Source organism: Ascaphus truei, chromosome 2 (assembly GCF_040206685.1).
Source record: "Ascaphus truei isolate aAscTru1 chromosome 2, aAscTru1.hap1, whole genome shotgun sequence".
Lineage (NCBI taxonomy): Eukaryota > Metazoa > Chordata > Amphibia > Anura > Ascaphidae > Ascaphus > Ascaphus truei.
Genome location: NC_134484.1, coordinates 476,834,819 through 476,850,923, shown reverse-complemented (window position 1 = coordinate 476,850,923; position 16,105 = coordinate 476,834,819). Strand labels below are relative to the sequence as shown.

At 49.2% G+C, this 16,105-nt stretch overlaps 1 pseudogene; it reads right to left on the bottom strand.

The window, feature by feature from the left end:
* Positions 1–13,610, bottom strand: part of LOC142487998 (uncharacterized) — a 37,738-nt pseudogene extending 24,128 nt beyond the window's left edge.
* Positions 13,611–16,105: the final 2,495 nt, after the last annotated feature.

Sequence of the window (16,105 nt, the reverse complement as noted above, 5' to 3'; positions counted from 1 at the left end):
ATCAACGCTTTGCACACCAGCACATACTCTATGGCTGCTGATAGATACAAGATGCTACATCTGTACATACATTACATACACAAGCCCTAATTACCTGGCACTGGCAGCAGCACACAGTTCTCCTCCGTCCCCACACCTACCAGTCACCACCCCAAGCCAGCCGCTCCACTGGTTGGAATCAAATACATCTACTTTATAATTATGCTACTAGTTGTGGTAACAATACATACATACATACATATATACATATATACATACACACATACATACAATAGATTAAGCACAAACAAGGCCACTGAGACCAGGCGAGAGGACAAACACTGGACACACACAGACAGGGGTCAGTTCAGTCAGTCACAGTTAAATAATACTGCAGGTTTTATTAAGTAAATGCAAGAAGTGTTTGACCTGGTTAATGGCTATAACCAGGGCCTGACACACTGGGCAAAAACCCACTCTACCTCCCTCCCCCCATCAAAAGTCACTCACCCTACAAAAAACACTCCCTCTCTCCCCCCTTCCCCACCACACTTACCTGCAGCAGGGTCCTGATGGCATAGTGCGGCCTTCTCCTGTCTTCTCCCCTTCAAATTTATATTTTCCCCCTGCAGCAGCAGGTAAAATGGGCGCGTGACGGCAAATGACGCAACGTTGCCATGGTCGACGTCACGTTGCCATGGCAACGCAGCGTCATTTGACGCCATGCAGCCATTTCAACTGGAGCTGCAGTAGAAAATGATTAATTCACATAGCAAGACAGAGATGGCCGGGAGACGCCGGGGTTCGCCGCCACAGGTAAGCTCTCAACAGTGGCCAAAATGCACACGCCCGTGGTGAGCGGGCGTGTGCACTTGTCGAGCCCTGGCTATAACTATAACAAAACAACTGTACAGCCAGCAGGCAATTCTACAAGCGTGTAACCAGGCAGTTCCACAAGCGTGTAACCAGGCAGTTCCACAAGCGTGTAACCAGGCAGTTCTACAAGCGTGTAACCAGGCAGTTCTACAAGCGTGTAACCAGGCAGTTCTACAAGCGTGTAACCAGGCAGTTCTACAAGCGTGTAACCAGGCAGTTCTACAAGCGTGTAACCAGACAGTTCTACAAGCGTGTAACCAGGCAGTTCTACAAGCGTGTAACCAGGCAGTTCTACAAGCGTGTAACCAGACAGTTCTACAAGCGTGTAACCAGGCAGTTCTACAAGCGTGTAACCAGACAGTTCTACAAGCGTGTAACCAGACAGTTCTACAAGCATGCACCAACCCAATTACAATGGGAGTTATATTTAGAGGAGTGTACCCTAATAAGATTGTATATTATGATTAACTAGTGGCAGCACGGATGTGGCGGAGTCACTAGTCCGTGGACTGGTGTGTGAATTGAAAGGACAGTAATGTTAGGCGTACAATGTAAAGTTAATTAACAAATAAGAATAACTAACTAACTTGTAATTTAATTGTGAACAGTGATATCTATATATACAAGACTGAAAAAAATGTTTGTGTGTGTATTTGTTCCCCCTGTGTGATTGGCCCACGGATGGCCACAGCTCATTGGCCTTAATGTTACAGCAGGGCGTACCCCCCTCACATTGCGTGCACCTCTTGGCCTCACTTGAAGTTGGAAGCTCGCTTGGCAGGACCACAACCTTGACAATGCTAAACACGGTCCTCCTCTTATCCCTCTCTCGCTCCCCTCTCTCGCTCCCCCCCTCACACCGCTAACCACGGCGCCACCGCTTCCCTCACTCCTTCCCTCACCTCTCTCCCCCCCCCCTGGTCACAGCAAGTCCAAGCCTCACCAGCGCCGCAGGCACCGCTAACGGGCACCGGCGCCCGTTCCTCGGCGGCACGCCACCGGCCGCCGCCTCTCATATCACGCCGCTGCCTTCCGCCCGCACACTCGGCTCTTCTCACACCGCGTGCCCCGTATTAGCGCCGGGTGGGGAGGGGAAGAAGAAGCCAGTGGTCATGCGAGCGGGTAGCACCCCTCCCCCCCAATCTGCAGCTCTGAAGACTCAGGACAAACACAGCCTCCCCGTCTCACCCTTCCTCCGCACCTCTGCCGGGGGGGGGGAGGGGGGGAGAACAGGGACTCAAGAGAGAGGGGGGAGCAACACCATACTGACTGCCACACACACACACACCGACTGCCGCGCGCACACACACACTGACTGACACACACACTGACTGACACACAGACTGACTGACACACAGACTGACTGACACACAGACTGACTGACACACAGACTGACTGACACACAGACTGACTGACACACACACTGACTGACACACACACTGACTGACACACACACTGACTGACACACACACTGACTGACACACACACTGACTGACACACACACTGACTGACACACACACTGACTGACACACACACTGACTGACACACACACTGACTGACACACACACTGACTGACACACACACTGACTGACACACACACTGACTGACACACACACTGACTGACACACACACTGACTGACACACACACTGACTGACACACACACTGACTGACACACACACTGACTGACACACACACTGACTGACACACACACTGACTGACACACACACTGACTGACACACACACACAGACTGCCACGAGCACACACATACTGCCCGACGCGCCCAAACGCACAGACACACTGCATGCAGCAGTAAAGGGGGGGAGCTGTAAAGGGTGGGGAGGAACGAATTGGTGTGAATGGGGGGACAAAGAGAGAGGGTGGAGACAGGGGAAGAGAGAGATAGATGGGGGGAGGGGAGAGAGGGGGGAGAAGGGGGAGAGAGGGGGGAGAAGGGAGAGAGAGAGTGGAGCGGGAACATTACATCCCAAGCAACGCCGGGTATATCAGCTAGTAACAGTATATTTACTTCAGTAAAAAAATTAAAATGTCCTGTTGTCCTATTTGATTCAGATTTAGTGAAAACCAGGTCCAGATAGCAGCCATCCTATAACACACACGTACACACACACACACACACACACGTACACACACACGTACAGGCAGTCCTCGGTTATCCGACACAATGCATTACTCAAAATGGCGTTGTAAAGCGAAACGTTGTAAAGCGAAACACGTTTTCCCATAGGAACACTGTTTAAATGAAAGGTTCCGTTCCTGAAGGCATTTTTAACACTAAAATACACCAAATATTTTATGCAGGCAATAAGATATGCAGCACACACAAATTATATAGTGTATATACTGTATTATATATATAATATAACATAATAAATAATATATTATATAGTATAATATAATATTATATAGTATTATATTATATATATATACGCTCTTACGACGCTTTGCAACGTTGTTTATGTGAATGTGTATATATATATACACACATACACAACGTTGCAAAGCATCGTAAGAGCGTTGGATAAGCCGTTATGGCGTTGTAAAAATGAATATAGGTATGCATTACATAGCGTTGGATAAGCCATTCGTTGTAAAGCGAAGCGTTGTAAAACGAGGACTGCCTGTACACCTTTTGGTCATAGTCTTGGCCTTTAATATCTTTTGGATCCATATTGGCCAGAGGACAGTAATTTCTGTGTGTGTGATATGTCCGGCACACAGTTATTTTACTGTTTCTCCCATGTGATAAAGGGATAGAGTTTTGTTTGTGTTTGAACTCATCCATTATTTCCCGGTCTCTTTGGGTAATACCCAGCATACATCTCACCTTAATTCAGAAGCTTCAGACCTCTATAAGAAATATCTTCGCAGTTAGGGTCTCAGTTTCACACCCATACATGAGAACAGGCAGAATACACTGGTCAGACAGGGGAAGGGTCTCTTGAATTTGTTTTTCCAAATGTGTTTTTATCGCATCTATTGCTGGTCAGATACCCATAACTCTGCATTTCCAACCTTTATACGTGTCTGAGAGCCATATTGCACTTCTAACTCTGCTGCATGTGGCTTGTCCCAGAACACCCAGCAGGCCTGGGGACTTCCTATTAGAGGCAATTAACCATGAATACTCGCTAAATGTGACAATGCTCCGTGTAACAAGTTAACATCCCTTTGTGCAGACAAAGGTGAAAAGGTACTCACCAGAGGCAGGAAATGGAACAGTTTCACTCTTTATTGGGGTCAGATGTTCCTCAGTGTTCGTCTCTTCCTTCTCCGACTTAATCTCTAAACTCTCCAGTACAACCACAGGGAAACCTGGCAATAAGAAAAGGAAAATCCATCATGTAAAGCTGGGAGTGGGGGGCTCATCATGTGATATCAGAATACAGAAATACTCTATACTGATTCTTATGGGGGAGGGGTGAAGTGATTGATTTTATTTTATTAACCCTTTGACTGCTAAGGGAGTTTTTATCCCTGGGTGCTGAAAACATTTGAGCTAACAATGTTCAAACCTCAATAACAATACAATACAATAACAATATTCTACATATAAATTTAGACAAATCATGTAATTCTATATTGTCGTTTAATATTATTTCCCAAAATATTGCAGTAATTTCAGTCCATTTTTTAAACCTACTAGTGTAACCCTGTGTAGTTTTGGGGTTATAGTTCTTTCTCCTCCTGTGCAATAATCCCTGATAAGGGCAGGTTGCCAGGAGTAATCATGGGGTATTCCTCCACACACATGTGCTGTGCAGTAAGACAGTGAAGGTAGTGTCATCAGGCTGTGTGTCCAATTACAGTGACACAGGGGTGTGCCTATTGGAGCTACTTATTGCATAGCATTTCCTGTATTTAGGGCGTTCCTCTCCCCCTTGAGAGAGGCGAGTCTATCCCAGCAAACTGCCATGGCTCTGGCAGGTTTTGTGGCCCTTCCCCTGGGGGTGGTGTGGGAGACTATTCCTCTTACTCCATCAGGGAGTAAGGGAAGAGCAAGGACAGCTTCTAGGGCCCTGACTAGGAGTGGTGTCCAGGGACTTCCTTCGGGTGACAACCTGTATGATGAGCGGCTGAGAGACCGGCTGCATGATGGGCAGTCTGCCAGTACTTAAGGAAATAAAGTATATCTTTGATAAAGAACTCTTCTCGCCTGAGCCTGGAGTCATTCAGGGAGAAGCTACACCCAGAGGTTCTCTTTCAGAGACTCCTCCCTACAACACTGGGGATCTGGGAGAGATAGAGGTGCTGTACCAATAGTGAGTATGACTGAGCCATACCTCGAAAGCCAGTCCTGATGATATCCCCCATACCACCGCGGGAGACTCAGGAGTCCTGTAAGGCAGCAGGTGCACCACACTATACCTTACCTAACAAGTACACCATTTGCCCTAGGGTACCCGACATGAGATTGGGGGGGGGGGGGGGAGGGATGAAACAGGGTTACACTGAATAAAGATAAATGAGGATGTAAGGGCACTTACCACAAACAGGAAATGCATCTATTTCTTCCTTTATTGGGGTCAGATGTTCCTCAGTGATCGGCTCTTCTTTCTCTGACTTAATCTCTAAACTCTCCGGTACAACCACTGGGAAACCTGGCAATAAGAAAAGGAAAATCCATCATGTAAAGCTGGGAAAAATATACAGAACACAAATATTAAACAGTAACCAATTAGATAACTAACAACAGTGTCCTATGATAATAAATCTCTCCCTGCAGCTGGTTGAGTCTCCCACCCGAAGAGAAAAGACATAAGGAATAAAATCAGAACTAAAGCGCATAGGAGCGATAAAAACAGAACATAGTGTATTCTGTATAATAATAACAACTAATGACAGGGGATAGAACAGTGTTAGAGTTGGATCTAATCTGTAGATCTTTTGGTAGTTTTAGAAATGTAGCTTTAGTCTCAAATACCATCGTTACAGTTTTGTCAGTTTGTTTTGAAAAATCATGTATTCAAGTCTAGAAAAAAAATAAGATTAAAGTGTGTGTCCAAGGTCAGAGTGGATAGGGCTTTGTGTATATAACATTCTGTCATTCGCATACAGGTGCATTAGTTATTTTACATTTTCTCCCATGTGATAAAGGGACAGAGTTTTGTTTGTGTTTGAACTCATCCATTCTTTCCCTGTCTCTCTGGGTAATACCCAGCATACATCTCACCATATTTCTTTTAGTTGTCTGAAGCTTCTGAATTATCTTCGCATTTAGGGTCTCAGTTTCACATCCATAAATGAGAACAGGCAGAATACACTGGTCAGACAGGGGAAGGTTCCCTTGAATTAGTTTTTCCCAAATGTGTTTTTATCCCATCTATTGATGGTCAGATACCCATAACTCTGCATTTCCAACCTTTATACGTGTCTGAGAGCCATATTGCACTTCTAACTCTGCTGCGTGTGGCTTGTCCCAGAACACCCAGCAGGCCTGGGGACTTCTTATAAGAGGCAATTAACCATGAATACTCGCTAAATGTGACCATGCTCCTTGTAACAAGATAACATCCCTCTGTGCAGACAAAGGGGAAAAGGTACTCACCAGAGACAGGAAATGGAACAGTTTCACTCTTTATTGGGGTCAGATGTTCCTCAGTGTTCGCCTCTTCCTTCTCTGACTTAATCTCTAAACTCTCCATTACAACCACAGGGAAACCTGGCAATAAGAAAAGGAAAATCCATCATGTAAAGCTGGGAGTGGGGGCGCTTCTGTGATATCAGTACAGCTGAACCCTGTTATAACGCGTTCCGTTACAACGCAAATCCGCTTATAACGCGATGCAAGCGTGGCTCCCAATTTTCGTATTTATGAATACTTTACAACACGATTATTGGTATCTTAAATACTTTATTGTACAATGCATACAATTTTACATTATTTCTAATGCGATCCGCTTATAACTATGTGATTCGTTGGACCCCAAGCACAGCGTTATAAGGGGGTTGAGCTGTATACAGAAATACTCTATACTGATTCCTATGGGGAGGGGTGAAGTGATTGATTTTACTTTATTAACCCTTAGAGTGCTGATTGAGTTTCTCTGAAAACATTTTGGAGCTACCAATGTTCAAATCACAATAAAATTCTCAATATAACTTTAGACAAATCATGTGTGCTTTTTTCATTAGAACATGTATTGTGTAAGTCTATCTTGTAATTTAATATTTCCCAAAATATTGTACACATTTCAATCCATGTTTTAAACATACTGAATAGAGACAAGTGAGGCTGTAAGGGTACTTACCACAAACAGGAAATGCATCTATTTCTTCCTTTATTGGGGTCAGATGTTCCTCTGTGTCTGTCTCTTCCTTCTCTGACTTAATATCTAAACTCTCTGATACAACCACTGGGAAACCTGGCAATAAGAAAAGGAAAATCCATCATGTAAAGCTGGGAGTGGGGGCGCTTCTTGTGATTTCACCTCCTGATATTGGTATAATATCTCTTGTAAAGAAATGTATTACTATCCCTTCTGGCAGAAAATGACTTGGAGTTCAGTGGTTAACATAACGGCAAAATAATCAGATATTCCCTCCTCGCAGATCTCAAAGACACCAAAATATCTCCTCTACTCACTTAAGTGTGGATCCATGCTGGCAGTGGGCAGTGCTGCTCTGGAGGTGCTGGCAGTGGGCAGTGCTGTTCTGGAGGTGCTGGCAGTGGGCAGTGCTGCTCTGGAGGTGCTGGCAGTGGGCAGTGCTGTTCTGGAGGTGCTGGCAGTGGGCAGTGCTGTTCTGGAGGTGCTGGCAGTGGGCAGTGCTGCTCTGGAGGTGCTGGCAGTGGGCAGTGCTGTTCTGGAGGTGCTGGCAGTGGGCAGTGCTGCTCTGGAGGTGCTGGCAGCGGGCAGTGCTGCTCTGGAGGTGCTGGCAGTGGGCAGTTCTGCTCTGGAGGTGCTGGCAGTGGGCAGTGCTGTTCTGGAGGTGCTGGCAGCGGGCAGTGCTGCACTGGAGGTGCTGATCGGAGGTTCCTTGATCTATATTTGTTGGATGACAGAATGTGTCTGTATAAAAGAGAAAACCGAATTGGAATGATCTGTTTTATTGGACAAATATACAGCATTTAGTATGAGCTTTCAAACCTAAGATTATTATCCCCAAAGGAGACGGAGAATAAAACTTATGGTCCCTCCTCACACAGGAACTTCATTTCAAACACTGCAAAATACATCAATGGTTCAGGATTGTGTCACAACATAACCATCTAGTAAAACAAACCGTATAAAGAGTCGGAGATAAACAGCCACAAGACCAGCAATGTCCTCTCAGTGTAACATAGTCACATACTGTACAGTTCCATAGTATGAATAAAAGCAGATACATCAGAGACTTTGATAAATGCTCCCGATACTCTCTCAGGTCCAGCAGTTCTGCTCCATACTGACACCGTCTCCCTTTCCTATTTCATACGGAGAGAAGTGGGTAATGCAGAGGAAACAGTGCAGTAACTTCCCCCACCTGACCCCACTTCTCACCATATTAAATAGGGGGTTTGATCCCTCACACCCTCATTATTTTCTTCCTTCTCAATCAGCTCCAGTTTCTCACATTCAGCACCTTTGTACCCGGCAGGAATATCCTGCAATTCCACAGAACAAGGCGAGGGCCCCATTTTGATGAAGGCTGCTGTGTTCTGCCAAATCGTTGGTTTTCTTCACTTTAATAAAATTGGCTCACTTTCCTATTTGATAAGGTGAGAAGTGGGTAATTGTGACAGTGAGGGGGTAACCAGGCTCAATAATAAAGGTTAAGCCTACTTGGTTACCCCTGATCCATGTTGTAGGGTCCTAGAGTGTCAGTTCTTGGACCTGGCTGTCGTATATGCATTACTGTGACTGTGTGTAAATTATGCGACAATAAAGAATGTTTGTGTTTTTGCCTTCCCAGGAGTGCCAGCAAGCAGAGGTTGCTAGGTTAGGAGTTTCAGGGTGGGTTTTGCGGGGAAAGTCTTGCCAGATTTTGGCCATGTAGCGGGTTCCCCGAGTTATGGGATACCCTAAAGATGTACTCGGAAACCAGGTAAGATTCCCGGATACGTCGAAGCACAGCGTTCCGGTCAAAATCCTACCCTGGAAACGTTTTTGCGACTCACCGCCAGGATTCCCTGTTTCAGCACAAACGGGAAAGGTAAAAAGGGGCATAGGGGATCTAGGTATCCCCAGGATGGTACAGGGGTCCCTAGTATAAAGGGGGATGCCCAGATCATGCCCAAGTTACCCTGACCCGGGTATAGGGGTTCACGGGGTACCCCAGCTATGTGATAAAGCTGTGAGGTTTTTATTTGTGTGCCAAATGTAAAGTCAGGTTTCTACAGTGTAACAGGGATAAGGATAGTAAGGGTAGAGAGTATATCTTATTCTAAAGGGGGACTTAGACAATTTAGCACAAGGTACAGTGTAAAAGTGTATTTTATTAAAGGAATATATTAAATATGTATATATGCTTGTAACCTGTATATGAACTGTGGGATTTCCGAGTCCTGGGTTATGAGAGACCAGATGATCACCATGTCCTGGTATAAAAAAGGGCAATCCCCCCTCTCCCTCCCTCCCCCCCATGTAGGGTCATACCCATGGGCAGAATTTTCAGCAGGAGATTAGAGAAGTCGGCCGCGGGGGTATCCCGTCCGCTGCACCGCATCAGGGTCGCTAGGGAACTTAGAGCCAACCTGGCAAGCTTTCCTCGAGGACTTTAATGGCAAAAAGCTTGAATAGAAGGGGGCAGTAGTAACCATGAGCTAGAGCTGTTCACATACGCGGCGGGGTCGCTAGGCGTCGGCGCTTACCTCGAAGGGGAATGGTGAGCACAACCATGGTCCCAGGCACGGTTAGACACAGGCTTAACCTGGAGCTTTTCCCCATCATAGTGGCGGTAGAGCTTTGGGCTAAGGAGCTCAGTAACAAACACATCATATTCTGGTCCGACAACCTGGGGGTGGTGGGAGCAGTAAACAGCCTCTCTGCAACATGAAGCCCAGTGATCCGGCTGTTCCGGGGGCTGGTGCTGCTTTGCATGCGCAGCAACATCAACGTTAAAGCCAAGCATGTCCCGGGGAGATTAAACGTGATAGCGGACACATTATCACGGCTCAATTGGACAGCGTTTAGGCGAACAGCGGCAAAGTGCCATAGGTCTAACGTGCCCACGTCGCCTTTGGCAGATAGGGATATTGAACTAATGGACCTGGTCCAGAAGTCACTAGCCTCACGCACCTGGAAAACCTACCTCCGGCCTTGGCTAGTATTAAAGGAAAAGGACAGAGTGAGGGTAAGGCTGCGGTCCCAGTAACAGCCTGTGCGCACGGCGCGGCGTGCACTGTACGTGTAAGCAGCGCCCCTCAATGGGGCTGGGCCCAGTAGTCACCTTCCCGCTGAAGGTGCAGCCGCGCCGTGCTGCAGGGTTTTTTCCAACTCAATCAAATTGAGTTTAAACCATGCGACGGAGGCGTAGCCACGCCCCCACCGGCGGTTCACCCAATGAGGGCGAACCAGCCGCGTGACGTGATGGCCAGGCTCCCGCAAATCCCCGACCACGCCCCCTCCTGTCGCAAGCTCCCTCTCTCCCTCACAGACCGCAGATCGCGGTTAGCGCTGTGCACGCGCCGCCCCCCCTCCGCCCCCCCCCCGATTATGGCAGCAAAAGAGGTATGTTTCAATGCAGCGGAAGCGAAACTGTTCATTTGCTGTGGCTTTCTTTTGCGCCTACAGGGTCGGCGATCTAGTGGCAGCATCTAAAGCAAGCCAGGGTGTGGGTTTGTTTCACGCGAACGTGATTATCAATGCTATGTCAGTGGCGTGCAAGATTCACAGGTCTAAAACCGACCAAGCGGGAAGGGGAGGGTGGGTACAGTTCACGGGGAACCGTAATGAAAGTGTGCCCAGTGGCGTTGATTAAGTGCTACGCAAGGTATAGGCCAAAGGTAGGGGCAATTTCCTCATCCATCAGGACGCAACGCCACTTGCAAGGTACCAGTTTCAAAGCATTTGTGGGCGGTGCCTTGCTGCTGGGGGGGATGGGTCCTAGTGTATTTGGCACCCATTCCTTCAGAATCGGCATCGATACAGCGGCAGCTGAGAACTGCTGTACGCCGGAGCAAATAAAGAAGCTGGCGAGGTGGAAGTCCAGTGCCTATAGGGGTTACATCAGGGCTAAATGGCACAGCAATGAGCAGACGCAAGAATATGAACATGTTTCTCCCTCTCAGTAGGTAGCTGCGCAAGAACCCTAGAAGTAGAGATCAGGGGTCATTCCTTCATTCATTGGCGCACGAACGGGCGAAGGATCAGCAGATGCGGCCAGCAGCTCGGTTTTACGGAGGAGAAGATGTATTTGCGTTGGCTTGGGAAGAAAGGAATGTGCTTGGTTGACCTGCAACCGGCTCTGGACATGGCGCTAGCAGAATTTCAGGTGAAACCGGGTGTTATTTTGCTACACCTCGGGGGGGAACCACCTAGCCAACACCAAAACACTGGAGGTGATTTATGAGTTACAACAGGAATGCGTCCGCTTGAGGGCGCTGTGGAGTGAAAGTTATAGGCAACTGGTCCGAAATAATTCCAAAGCGGATTTGGAAGGGGCCGGGGAAAGGGATCGGGAAGAGAAAGCTAGGTAGAAGGTAATATGAGGCCATGGGCAAATTCATCCTCTCTTGCGGCGATAAAACTCTTAAGCACAGAGAGATGGACGGCAGCTGGCCCAGAAGGAAGGGACGGCGTGCATCGATCGCCAAAGGGTTTGGAGGTGTTCCTAAGTAACATCAAGGGGATTTTTGCCAGAAGAATTAAGGTCAGAGGTCGCAGCTTTGGGTGGGCGTCGGGCCCAGAGGAGCCAGTGCCCGGCAGAGGAGCCTCCGGGTGGCAGAGCTGCCGCGGCTGCCAAGCTCAGAACGGGTGAGGACTTTAGGGTCTGCCTTTCAGCTGAAGCCCCTAGAACAGCTCAGCAGGCTGGAGGCGCCAGCTTTAGGGCCGGGCTATGCCCAATCAACGCTGGTAAAAGGCTGGGCGCCAGCTTTAGGGCTGAGCCTAAGCTGACCCTAGGGGTGGGAGGGGCAGGGAATGCAGCCCAACATCGGCTGATAAGGATCTCCCACTCCCATTTTGCAGTGCTTTGGGCGGGGGGGAGGGAGTGTGGCCGCTGGGCAAGGATCTCCCCCACCCCCATTCGCATGGAGCATCCTGGGCTGGCGGGCAGGCTGGTAGGTTTTAACATAGGATGTTAAAATAAATCTGTGACCTTTTCCAACATTATGTGTGGTCTCAAGTTATTTGGTTTAGCGTTACAAAAGGAAGGGTAGTGCATAAAGCCGCAGGGGGAGCATGTGCATGCGCGGCGCGCGTGGGGGCGCGCATGAGGTGCGCGGAGGGCACGCATGAGGTGCGTGGGGGAGACCGCATGGTCGAAACGTTGTGTTCCTTGCATCAATAAATTAGAGTTGAGCAAATCCGTCAGTGCTGTGCGATTTCTTGCGTATGCTGCAGGATATCATCCATTCATAGGAGCACCGGTAATTCTATCACCAATTACAACTGACGGTGGGAGGCTGACGTTGTTACAGTCGAGAATCGCGCACGGCCGCGAGCGGTGACGCGGCAGACCAAAGAACGAACAAGAGAATTGTATTTCGCGCTGTCACCGTGCCACGTGATGCTATGAACCAATCAAAGCACGGCCTAGCGCTGTGACATCATAGTCCACGCGCGTCACCACTTACCCTCTACAAACGAGCCCCGCGCGCACTATATTACAAGCATAATACAGACGTGAGGCACCACATGCTTGGGTTTCTATATGGCGGCGCATACACAGAGACCCAGACACAGCACCCACCTCTGTGCCTGGGGTCACCCTGCTCTCCCTCAGCTGTATTTCTGCACTGCAGATTGGGGGAGGGAAGAGGGCTCTGTGTCTCACTTCTACATCTCCAGCTCTGCACAGACCTCACCCTCCTCCTCTGCACTGACCTCTCTCTCCCCAGTGTCCCAGACACATGATTTAAAACTAGGACATGAGAATGCAGCAGATATTTGGGACATCAGAACATACTGTCAGACCAGGACTGTCCCCGGGCAAACGGGTCAGCCTCACACAGAGAAGCTATAGCCCATAACACACACAGGATGCTGGCCCCTGTGGTAATGAAGGAGTTAAACTCCAACCAATACTCCCTCAATCTAATTACTTTCTAACTCTATTTAATAACTTTCCCATTCTTATCCTCACTGATTCCTAATGTTAATTCCCAATGTAAAATAACCCCCATTATCTCCCAGTCCCTGTGATACAGGAGGAGTAACCCCCCCAGTGCCAGAGGCTCCCCCTCACTATCAGAGGCTCAGCCTCTCAGGCTCCTGTGTGTAAGGAAGCTCAGAGCAGCACTGGGATAATGTGCACAGGTCACACAAGGGAGGGGAAGGGAGGAGGAGGAAAGCACTTACCCAATAACACAGGCTGAAGATCTCTGTGCAGCAGGGGATGGACAATGTGAGGGGGACACAGGAAAAGGGACTTAGAGGCTTCAGAGCCTATTCCTCAGTGTGTCCCCCCCTCAGTGCCTGAGATGTGCACTTTATCCCCCCCTCACTGTGTGTGTACTTCCTATGGAGGGTGGGGGAGCCCCTGTGATCTCTCAGTCCTCCCCTGTGATCTCTCAGTCCTTCCCTGTGGGAGTGACCTGGATTCCCCCCTCAGGATGTGGGACAGTCTGTGCTCAGGATCAGTGTTTCCTGCCGGAATCAAACCTCACACACCAGGACATCCGGCTGCAGCAGAGGGACCATAGAGAGGGAAGAGGGGAGGCCAGAGCGCCTCTAACCAGCTCCTCCTGAGGTTATATGGAACAGTGACCCCTGGTGGGCTCCCAAGCATGGTGCGGTGAGCGCCCCCTGGTGAGAGCTGCACGTGGTGCTGGCTGTGGGCTGGTGAGAAACATAGTGACAATCTCACCCCCATCTCCCACCGTATATAGTGTGGTCTGGTGATATACTCTGTGCCCGCGTGTGTAGTGAGGACTGGTGATATACCCTGTGCTGTGTGTGCATTGAGGTCTGGTGATATACTCTGTGCCCGTGTGTGTAGTGCCATCTGGTGATATACTCTGTGCCCGTGTGCGTAGTGCCATCTGGTGATATACTCTGTGCCCGTGTGCGTAGTGCCATCTGGTGATATACTCTGTGCCCGTGTGCGTAGTGCTGTCTGGTGATATACTTTGTGCCCGTGTGTGCGTACTGCCGTCTGGTGATATACTCTGTGCCCGTGTGTGTAGTGCCATCTGGTGATATACTCTGTGCCCGTGTGTGTACTGCCGTCTGGTGATAATAATTTTTTTGATGACCGGGTGGCAGCTACCCCCACACTAGGGCCCAGTGTACGGTACTAGTCTCGGTATTACTAAGAAGGGGCAAACTATGACCTAAGCCCAGTTCCCCGGCAATCTGGCTTCTCTGCCAAGGATCTCCAACTCCCTGTGTGACATGGACCCTGAACCTGTGCTCCCCCTCAACCCTATTACTACTGGGATACGTAATATAAAGTGAGGCTTCTATTATTGTAACAGGTAATAATTTTTTTAATGGGGGTGGGGCCAGGGGGCGAGTAGCTTTTTTGATTGGGCGAGTAGCTTTTTGGGTAACTTGTGAAGCCCTGCATATGTATGTAGCCAGGTCCCCTCTGGCTCCCTGGACCCCCGTTCCTCCCTACCTTACCTCCGACACAGTGAGGGCTGCTGCGGGGGCGAGTGCGTCGCCAGGTTTGCTGAGTTTGCACATGCGCGGGAGCTCGCGCATGCGCAGTATAACCCCAGGAGTTCCGGTAGCCATATTAGGGTTGGCACAAGTGTTCGCGCAGGAGCATGCGCAAGAGGTTGTGCGTTGGCCATTACAGATAGAGCCTGCGCAGAGAAGAGCAGTGGCGGCCATTACAAGGACGCGCATGCGCAGTGCAGATCGCTCACACGACCCCAATGATACAAGGCTCTATGGGGAACTACAACTCCCAGCAGCCCCAGAGGCTGGAGCCAAGTTGACGCCAGGGAGCCAATGGAATAGACAGATTCTCCTACTGCTGGAGGATACATTTCTCGCACAGGGAAGGGGAAGTCAGTCGGTGCTGGGACAAGGTAGGGGAGGTTGTGTGTGCAGGGAGCAAGTGGCTCCTGCACTAGACCATGTTACCCCCTAGGCCCCAGCTAGATCCCGACTCATCCTAGCTTGTGGCTTCTTTAGGGAAAGCCCCTTCAGTTAGGGACTTTGCCCCTTTAGCAGTGGGTTAGTTCAGGGAAACAGCTGCACGGCCCTGACAAGTGAGGTCTGGGACCAGACCTATCTCACTACAGATAAGAGTCTATCTGTATGGTGAAATCATCCAGAGGGAGACCACCCTATTTGGAGGAGGATGCCATCGCGGATGCTTCGGCGCTGGACGCAGACGGATCCTCTTCCTGTTCTACTGTACCCGGGTGCAGGAGCCCCGGCCAGGTATAAGTCACCAAGTGCACCAACTTTACACCTCATCTGGTACGGCGCTGATCACCCTTAAGGGGTGGGATTGTGGGACTCTTCGGTACCTTGTATGGGGTTACCGCCCTAGGAGGTCAGTATTACAGGGTGACACTAATGTACTGTTGATGATATGTTATGGTTCTGTTCTGCATATACATGTAACGGGTTTTCCCCCCCCCAATCGCATATAGAATGTGGGGTGCAAGGGAACATACAATGTTACTCAGTGTGGTGCGTAACCTGTTGGCTCACAGGAGGGCTGAGCTTCCGCCACGGGGAACCTGGGGCAATTATACTATGGATATTACTTACAATGATGCAGCGCCTCCACCTGCGATGGCTCCCACCAGAGGGGGAGGGGTTCCTCGCAGGACAATACACAATAACCACATAGACAGCATGTATATTTACTAACGACTTTACTAACATGCATAACAACCTATAACCACAACAACATTACATAACTGGTGCCCCTCTCTAGAGGAGCCACTTACTGCGTCGCGCAGGACGCTAACCTCTATGCGCCACGCGGACGCTAACACCTCTAGGCGTCACGGCGGACGCTACCACCTCTAGGCGTCACGGCGGACGCTACCACCTCCCCAGAGTGATCCCACCCCGTGTCCAGTACACCCAACCCAAATGTCTCGCACACCCAAGTCATGTACCAATATGTGTGTGTGACTGCGCAGCCGCTATGTCTGGTGATAGGCCTTGTTGGTGCACGTG